This window comes from Lactuca virosa, chromosome 8, assembly GCF_052849685.1.
Source record: "Lactuca virosa cultivar CGN04683 chromosome 8, Lactuca_virosa_CGN04683_v6, whole genome shotgun sequence".
NCBI classification, from domain to species: domain Eukaryota; kingdom Viridiplantae; phylum Streptophyta; class Magnoliopsida; order Asterales; family Asteraceae; genus Lactuca; species Lactuca virosa.
The window spans coordinates 131,752,781-131,761,915 of NC_136433.1; positions in this window are offsets into that span (position 1 = coordinate 131,752,781).

Sequence of the window (9,135 nt, forward strand, 5' to 3'; positions counted from 1 at the left end):
GGGCATGGCATCACCTATCATGTCTCGATTTGTAGCCAGAATCTCCTAGAGGGAGAGCGTGAATTTGTGTAAAAATCTATACTGGATTGACTATCCTACACCTTGTTGTTCGCTACAGTGGGACTTGCAAGTCTACGGGTGCCAAATGTCATACCTTCCAACGTATTTCATCGTCGTGTTATTAGTCGATAGTATGGTACAATCAGGTCACATCATACCTTAAATATCAATTGGTTTAAGGTAGAAAGTACAACAGTAGTTACTATAATACAACACTACAGTACTTTATTATTTCCCCATTGCATTCACATTGTGATCTTTTCACATAAAAGGTAATGTAAAACTATATTTTTGGTTAATGATAGTCACACTTGGGAAAATATACACTCTTACAAGAAACAAACATACATATCATTTGATGCCTTGGTAGAAGGCTACGTTTAGTAGAAAATATAGGATTTTCTAGGAGATTCAAACATTTACAAACATTTACAAACTTATACATCAAGTACTTACTAACATTTTCATACAAACAACGACACTAAAATGCTTATGAACTTACCAGCTTTAAAGCTGATAAACTCTTTCAAAATAACTTGTATTCTCAGGTCATCAGTAGATAGGTACCGATGCCAGGTTTTGAGAAGATGGAGCCCGTTCAAGACTCATCTCTTATTTTTGATTTACATTTTTGGTGTCTTATAAACTTCACAGAACACACTTGTATGAAATTATATTATTAATGCAATGGATGATGTTGTTGCTTGTTTACTACTATGCTTTGTTGTGATACTGTACATGACGTCCTCCACCCCTGAACGTTTCCGTCGTTCCGGTTTTAGGGTGTGACATTGGTTTTGGAATACATGGTTGTATGACTTGATGGTTTAAAAATGAAAATTTTTACTTACATTTTTGGGACGTTACAAGTTGGTATCGGAGCCTTGGTTTGAGGGATTCGGGCACACTCTATGGAGTGTCTGAACTCAAACCGAGGAATTGATAATTTATTTAAAAGAAAATAAATTTTCCAACAAGATTTTTACAAAAGAAAGGGGTGTGATCCGTGCAATCAGTCGAGCTCAAGTAAGTGATTCCCAAAATACCCATACATGTTGATATGTTATATGTTATAGAATGTTTGCATGCTAGGATAACGCTAAGGATACCTTCAGGAATTGCATGATAGAATGGTCTGATTTGTGATGCCTTGTAGCCTTGTAGGAATTGGATGTCATGTCTTATTTGGAATCTATGTTGGTGGAATTATTTGCTAAGTGTATGTTTAAATAAAATTGTATACAGTTAGGACAATATATGTAACACTCATAAAAATCATGCCAAATTTAAACTTTTTAAAACATTTTCAAAACCAACGATTATTACAAAACTTGTTTCCAAAATAGAATAATGTCAGAGTATCCCAGAATCAATCATAAAATCATGAAATATGAAGAGCTGTACGATCACGCCTTCGCCTTCCCACGATCATCAGAAGTACCTGAAATAATAATCGATAAATGTAAGCTCGAAGGCTTAATGAGTTACCCCCAAAATACTAACGCCATAAAACATATCAATAACATATAACCAAACAACATGCATAATGAGCCTTCAGCCTGACTGGACCGCCTCGCAGGCCTTCAGCCTATCTGGACCGCTCTCCGAGCCTTCGGCACGTCTGGACCGCCTCACAGGGCCTACAGCCTATCCGGACCGCTCGCCGGGCCTTCGGTTTTACCAACATGCCCTCCTGGGCCTGTAGTCTATCCGGACCGCCCTGAGTATGTTGGCCTTCAGCACAAAGTAGGACCGCCTCAACCCAATCCCCCAATCAAATAAACATGTGCACATAATATCATACGCTAACATATATAACAGTCAAATCGATCTAACAGATCATTAATCATAACATCATCCTATAACCAGGATACAGACCTAACCGGTCACTAACATCCTATATACCAGGATACCGACCTAACCAGGTCACTAAGTATAGCATCATCCTATATACCAGGATACCGACCTTACCAGGTCCGTAAGCATACCACCATCCTAACTACCAGGATGTAAATCAATAAGCATATCATGCAATAAACCCGGATACAAATCCAATAAGGGCCGACATTGGTGCCTTAGACCCTGTTGATATAATGTGGATAACTCACCTCGCAAGTAGCTCGAAGTGATAAAGTCAAACTCCTCCAAATCCAGCACCAAGTCCAACACCTACAACCACTGGTGACTCCCTTCCATAAATTCCCAAATTACCAAAATACCCCCTGAGGTCAAACTGGTCAACCCTTGGTCTAAGTCAAAGTCAACGGTCAAAGTCAATAATTCATGTTGACCCAACTCGTCGAGTGCAGCTAGCAACTCGTCGAGTTCCTTAAGAGTTCAGAAGGTCATAAACCATCACTGACTCGCCGAGTTTCCAACCAACTCGTCGAGTCTATGCGTGTCCAGAAGTCGGGGAAAACCCTAACTGACTCGTCGAGTCGGCTTACCCGACTCGTCAAGTTCACACAGTCCATTTCTTGTCTAGATGATTTCGAGCCATTCCAAAGCTCTAAATGGTAGATCTAGCCTCCTAGGGCCTAGCTATCACGTAAAGTTGCAAACTTTACGTGCATGCAAGGTCTTATGAACCAAAACCAAGCTAAAGAAGAAGCTTAAGGCAAAGGGAAGGCCATAGATTGACAAAGGCCGAGACTTTATGAAAATAAGGGGCTTAAGGAGTCCAGATCTGAAGTTGCAACCTCAGATCTCGCCCCAAAACCGGATATACCACCACAATCCACTAAAAAGGGTTCTACACCCATGAATGAAGAGATCTAGCTAATGGAGAGCCAAGGTAACGACTTGTTAACTTCAATGTGATGCTAAGATGGAATAGAGTTCAGATCTACAGCTTCTCCTTGTTCCTAGCTTCTTGAACTTCAAGTCCTTCTCACCAAGATCCACCTTCCAAGCTTAAATCACACAAATATGGAGAGTAAACACGAATTAGGGTTTCTGAGCTCAAGGGGGGCTGTAAGGGAGGCTAATGACCCTTTAAATAGGGTGCAATACCCTGGAAATTAGGGTTTCATCCAACAGCTCCAACTCGTCGAGTCGTGTCCTCCGACTCGTCGAGTTGGTCATTTAAAACACGCGACTGATTTTGTTCCTACTCGACGATTCAGGGCATCCAACTCGTCGAGTAGACCCTTTAAAATGGAAATAAAGTTGTAAATTTTATACCTGAGAGTCAGCGTGTTACAATTCTCCCCCACTTGAACTAGACTTCATCCTCGAAGTCTGCTGCGGTGAACAAGTCCGGGTAATGCTCCCGCATCTCAGCCTCCGGCTCCCAAGTCCACTCAGATCCCCTCCGGTGCTCCCATTGTACCTTTACCAAAGGTACTTCCTTATTCCGTTGAACCTTCACTTTCCTCTCCAGAACGGCTACAGGCCTCTCTACATAATTCAGACGCTCATCGACCTGAATATCATCTAATAACACTACCGCCTCCTCGCCCAGAATGCACTTCCGCAACTGTGAAACGTGGAAAGTACTGTGGATCTGACAAAGCTCCTCTGGTAGCTCAAGTCTATATGCCACCTTGCCAACCCTGGCAATGATCCGGAACGGTCCAATGTATCGGGGACCCAATTTCCCCCTCTTCCTGAAGCGGATCACACCCTTCAAGGGTGAGACCTTCAGGAGTACCATGTCACCGACCTGAAACTCAAACTCAGATCGGTGCCGGTCGGCATAGCTCTTCTGCCAACTCTGTGCGGTCTGCAGCCGCTGTCTAATTTGCTGAATCATCTCGGTAGTATGCAGGACTACCTCGGTCCGACCCATCACCCTGTGACCCACCTTACCCCAACAGATTGGGGTGCGGCATCTCCGTCCATACAACAGCTCATAAGGTGGAGCACCAATGATGGAGTGAAAGCTGTTGTTGTAGGAGAACTCTGTGAGGGGTAGGTAGGAGTCCCAGCTCCCACCAAAGTCAATGACGCAGGCCCTCAACACATCCTTAAGAGTCTGTATGGTCCGCTTACTCTGGCCGTCCGTCTGCGGATGATAGGTTGTACTGAAGTGCAGCCGTGTGCCCAGTTCCTCGTGGAACTTCTGCGAAACTCAGGAGGTAAACCGAACATCACGGTCTGAGACGATAGAGACCGAAACCCCATGACGAGCGACAATCTCGCGTATATACACATCGGCCAACTTCTCGGCCGATGAGCTCTCCCGAATGGGCAGAAAATGAGCACTATTGGTCAATCGATCCACGATGACCCAAATAGTGTCGAACCCCTTCGCTGTTCTCGACATCTTGGTGATGAAGTCCATCGTGATCTGCTCCCATTTCCACATGGGAATATCCAAAGGCTGTAGATTTCCATGTGGCCTCTGGTGCTCGGCCTTAACCATCCTGCATGTCAAGCACCTCTCAACATACCAAGCGATTTCTCGCTTCATGCACGGCCACCAGTAACTCAATCGCAAGTCCTGATACATCTTGGTGGCCCCCGGGTGAATAGAGAAGTGAGACTTATGAGCCTCCTCCAAAATAGTCCGTCTGACCCCACCGGACATCGGAACCCAGACCCGACCGTAACAGGTCAATAATCCCCGACTATCCTGAACAAACCGGGTGTTCTCACCCCTAATCCTCTCAAGCTTCCAATTCTCCTGACGCATACCCTATGCCTGGGCTTCCCTGATAAAGCCCACAAGTGGAGAATCCACTGAAATCCTCATGCATGTCACTGGAGTAGAAGATCCATCTGACTTACGGCTCATAACGTCCGTAATCACGTTCGGTTTACCTGGGTGGTAAAGGATCTCATAGTCGTAGTCCTTGACTACATACAGCCATCTGCGTTGTCTCATGTTCAGGTTCGGCTGATCCATGATGTGTCTCAGGCTCTTGTGATCCGTGTAAATGGTACAACGGACCCCATAGAGGTAATGTCTCAAAATCTTGAGAGCGAATATCACCGCTCCCAACTCCTGATCATGAGTAGGGTATCTCGTCTCATGCGGCTTCAACTGCCGCGATGCATAGGCTATCACCCGTCCTCTCTGCATGAGGACCGCTCCCAGTCCCGTGATGGATGCATCACAAAACACCACAAAATCCTCAACTCCCTCCGGAAGAGTCAAGACTGGAGCCTCGCATAGTCGTTGTCTGAGGGTCTCAAACGCCCTCTGCTGCTCGGGGCCCCACCGGAAATCCACCCCCTTCCTCGTCAGATGAGTGAGGGGTACTACAATCTTGGAGAAATCCTGTATGAATCTCCGGTAGTACCCTGCCAATCCCAAAAAGCTCCTGATGTCTGAGGGAGATTTCGAAACCTCCCACTGCATAACCTCCTCGATTTTGGCCGGATCGACCAAAATCCCCTCCTGGTTAACGAGATGTCCCAAGAACTGGACATCTCGTAACCAAAACTCGCATTTTGAGAACTTGGCATAAAGCCGTTCTCGCCTCAGAACTCCCAATAACTCCCGAAGATGCTCCTCATGCTGCTCTCGGGTCTTGGAGTACACCAAGATATCATATATGAACACTATGACCGAGCGATCGAGCATTGGTCTTCAGACCCGATTCATCAGGTCCATAAATACTATTGGCACGTTGATGAGCCCAAACGACATCACCATGAACTCTTAGTGTCCATAACGAGTCCGAAACGTGGTCTTCTCCACGTCCTCCTCCCTAACCCTGACCTGATGGTACCCGGACCTCAGGTCTATCTTGGAGAACCAAGATGCTCCATGCAACTGATCGAAAAGATCATCTATCATCGGGAGTGGATAACGGTTTTTCACCGTTAACTTGTTCAACTCCCGGTAATCAATGCACATTCGGTGTGAACCATACTTATTCCTGACGAAGAGTATCGGAGTTCCCCACAGGGAACTGCTCGGACGAATGAACTGCTTGCCCAATAGTTCCTACAGTTGTGATGACAGCTCCCGCATCTCTGGTGGTGCCAACCGGTACGGTGCCTTGGCGATAGGGGCTGCACCCGACACTAGGTCGATACTAAACTCAACCTGCCTCTCCGGATGCACTCCGAGTAACTCCTCCGGAAACACGTCAGCAAACTCTCTGGCCACTGGAACCTCTAATACTGAAACCTGATCCCTGACCCGCGTATCCACCACATACGCTAGATAACCCGCACACCTGTGCTGAATGTACTGCCGAGCCCTGGTCTTCGAACAAAAACCTGATCCCAATCTGGTGCCCTCACCATAAACAATCAGTTCTCCCCCACTTGGGGTTCGAACTACCACTCGCTGACCCTCGCAGTCGATCATGACACCGAAGAGACTAAGACAGTCCATACCCATGATCACACATACATCCCCATGGGAATCGGAATTAGGTATATCGGGAAAGATACTCCAAAGATCTCCAATACGCAACCCCGATAGATCGAAGAAGCGGAAATCCCCTGTTCATTGGCGATAGAGTCTCGCAACGGACACTCTAGCTCTCCTACTGGCAAACCGAACTCCTTACTAAATATCTGAGAGACAAACGACCGACTCGCTCCTAAGTCAAATAATACCAAACTAGGTAAGGAGCTCACTAAAAACGTACCTAATCACATGTACAAACATATAAGCATTGTTGAAAGAAAAACTTGAGAGACACACTTGAACAAACGTTAGAACAAGTTGATATTGCGGAAATTAAAGTTAATCTCAAATGATCATAAAGCTCAACAATAATATAAGTTAGAGTTAGATAGTTAGATGATTAGTTGCAGAAAGATAAGGAAAAATAAAAGACAACAAGTATTATATCAAGTAAACACTTAAGTTGATTCTTAACAAGGAATGCAATCAGACCAAGTTAGTGAGTGAGATCAAGCTTAGTGATTAAGTCTAGAAAAGACTTGCTCTACAAGAGAGATTACAAGGAGTTAAGATTATATTTGAGTGATAATATAGTAGAGAGAGAAGAGTAATAAGATTCAAGATGCGTAAGAGAGATATATTCAATGAGAAATGGAGAACTCTATTTATAGAGTCTCGAAGATTACATACAGCCTAATCTGTTTGAGTTGCCACGCAGGGCACTACGGATAAAAGAAAGTACTTATACAAGGAACAGATAAAAGACTGAATCTAAGAACTGATGACAATGACTGCGGATGCTGATCTGATTGCGGGTAGAAATTGACTGCGGTTCCATAAGCATCTTCGGATCTCTTCTAAGTTTAAGAGGGTCACTTTTAATGTTCAAACAATTTCCCCCTAAGTGACCTCTTCAACTTTTCTTTCAAGTGTTGAGCTTGAGGAACTTGATAAGGATCCACCAGAACTTCCTGACTTCTTTGAGCCATGCAATCCTTCTTGATATTTCACACTTCACTTCAGCAGTCGTATGCTTGGATTTGTTGACTGCGGCCTGAATAATCTCCAACTGCTTCCGGGTCATACGATTCATGGCAGTCATCGGGATGAAGTATTTAGTTTCATCATTTAATCGTTTGAAGATGACTCCAAGATCCGGGAAGTTGGTTGCTCCAAGGGATCTTTCTTGAAAGCCTTCAGTCAGGACCGGGGCTGGTTCAAGAGGAGGAGGATTGAATTTTGAGCAAGTGCAGGGTGGATATCAACATCGATCTTTGCGAAGTCGCACACAGTCTCTTTGAGGAAGGTACAGGCCCTTTCATAAGCGATCTTCATCCTTGGGTGCTTCTCAGACTTATTTTGAAATACCTTTGAAATCAGGAAGATTTCTTCCGGGTTCATGCAAGGGAAGTCAGCTTGGGTTCGGACATAGTCTGAGCTTCTTCTTGTAAGAGTGTACTGGATGAACTCAGCCTTCATGAACTTTCTAGGTTTGTAATTCTTGACTGCGGAGGGTCTGTCATTTGACCAGATTCTCTCTATAGAGGACCCATGTTTGGCATGAAAGCTGTTGAGTCTCTCAAACTCTAGGGGTAACCTCTTATCATCAGGGATACTACGGTCAAAGGGCTCAAACACAGTGAAGTATTTGGCGTTAGGAGAGATAGGAATATCCCAATAACCGTCAGTGGGAGGTTCAGCGTATGTGAGGTAGGGCTTGTAATCGTCATCCTGTAATCTTCTGTGCGGATTGACCCATGAGTTGATGAGGGATTCATCCATTGTAATGTCAACTCCATTTTCCCTCCAAATCATCTCAGCAAATTTAGCTGATCTCCAGTCAGCTTTCTTCTGTTTTGTTGTGGGAGAGTCGTTTGAGTGATCTGATGACATGTGTGAAGCTAGGTTTTTGAAATGAGGGGGAGTCTCGGGTCTTTCAGGAGAATGTCGTGGAGTTTGAGTTGGTGGTTGTTGCGGTGGAGATTAATGAGTTGGAATCTTTTGAGGAGAAGGTTGAGGAGTATGAACTTTTTCATTTATGACAGGGGAGCTCCTATGGTCTTCACTTCCCCCTCTTGAGGAAGGAGCAACTGGTACTCTGTTGTTGCGGATGGGAATGCTGGTGAGAGAGTTGATCCGAGCTTTGTCTTTGGTCTTCACTTCCCCCTCTTGAGGAAGGAGCAACTGGTACTTCCTCAAGCCATTGACGAAGACCGTCAATTTTACCACAAACTTGGTCAAATTGTGCCTTAAGAGCATCCGCAAGTTGTTGGTTGTTAGGGATTGCGGGGTTGAAGAGCAAACGATGAATATCCTTGGTGAGTTGCAGAATTTCAGGACCGTGGAAGTTGGAAGATAGTGATCTGCGGAGATTGTTGATTGTTGACTGTAGGACAGAGATTGCGGATTCATACGCATTGTGCGTTTCGTCAACAATTTTCTGAGATTGCGCAGACTGGTCCTTAATGATGGTCTGAAGATCCGATTTGATGGAGGATACTTCAGAAATGAGTTTTTCGGCGGTAGTGGTGAAGTGTTGATGATCTGCTTTGCGGTTGTTGTCTAGGGCCTGGATCCCCATTTCCAATTTGAGGGAGATGCGTTCTGCAGCAAGACGTTCTCTAGCTTCCAGTCTTTCGATGCAGTCAATGAGAGACTGCGGGCCAGGAGATTCATCTGATTGTGGTTGGGAAGATTTGACTGCAACCAAAATCTGATCTACTTTGTTTTGTAGGGACATAAATTCTTTGCGGGAGACTGCTTGC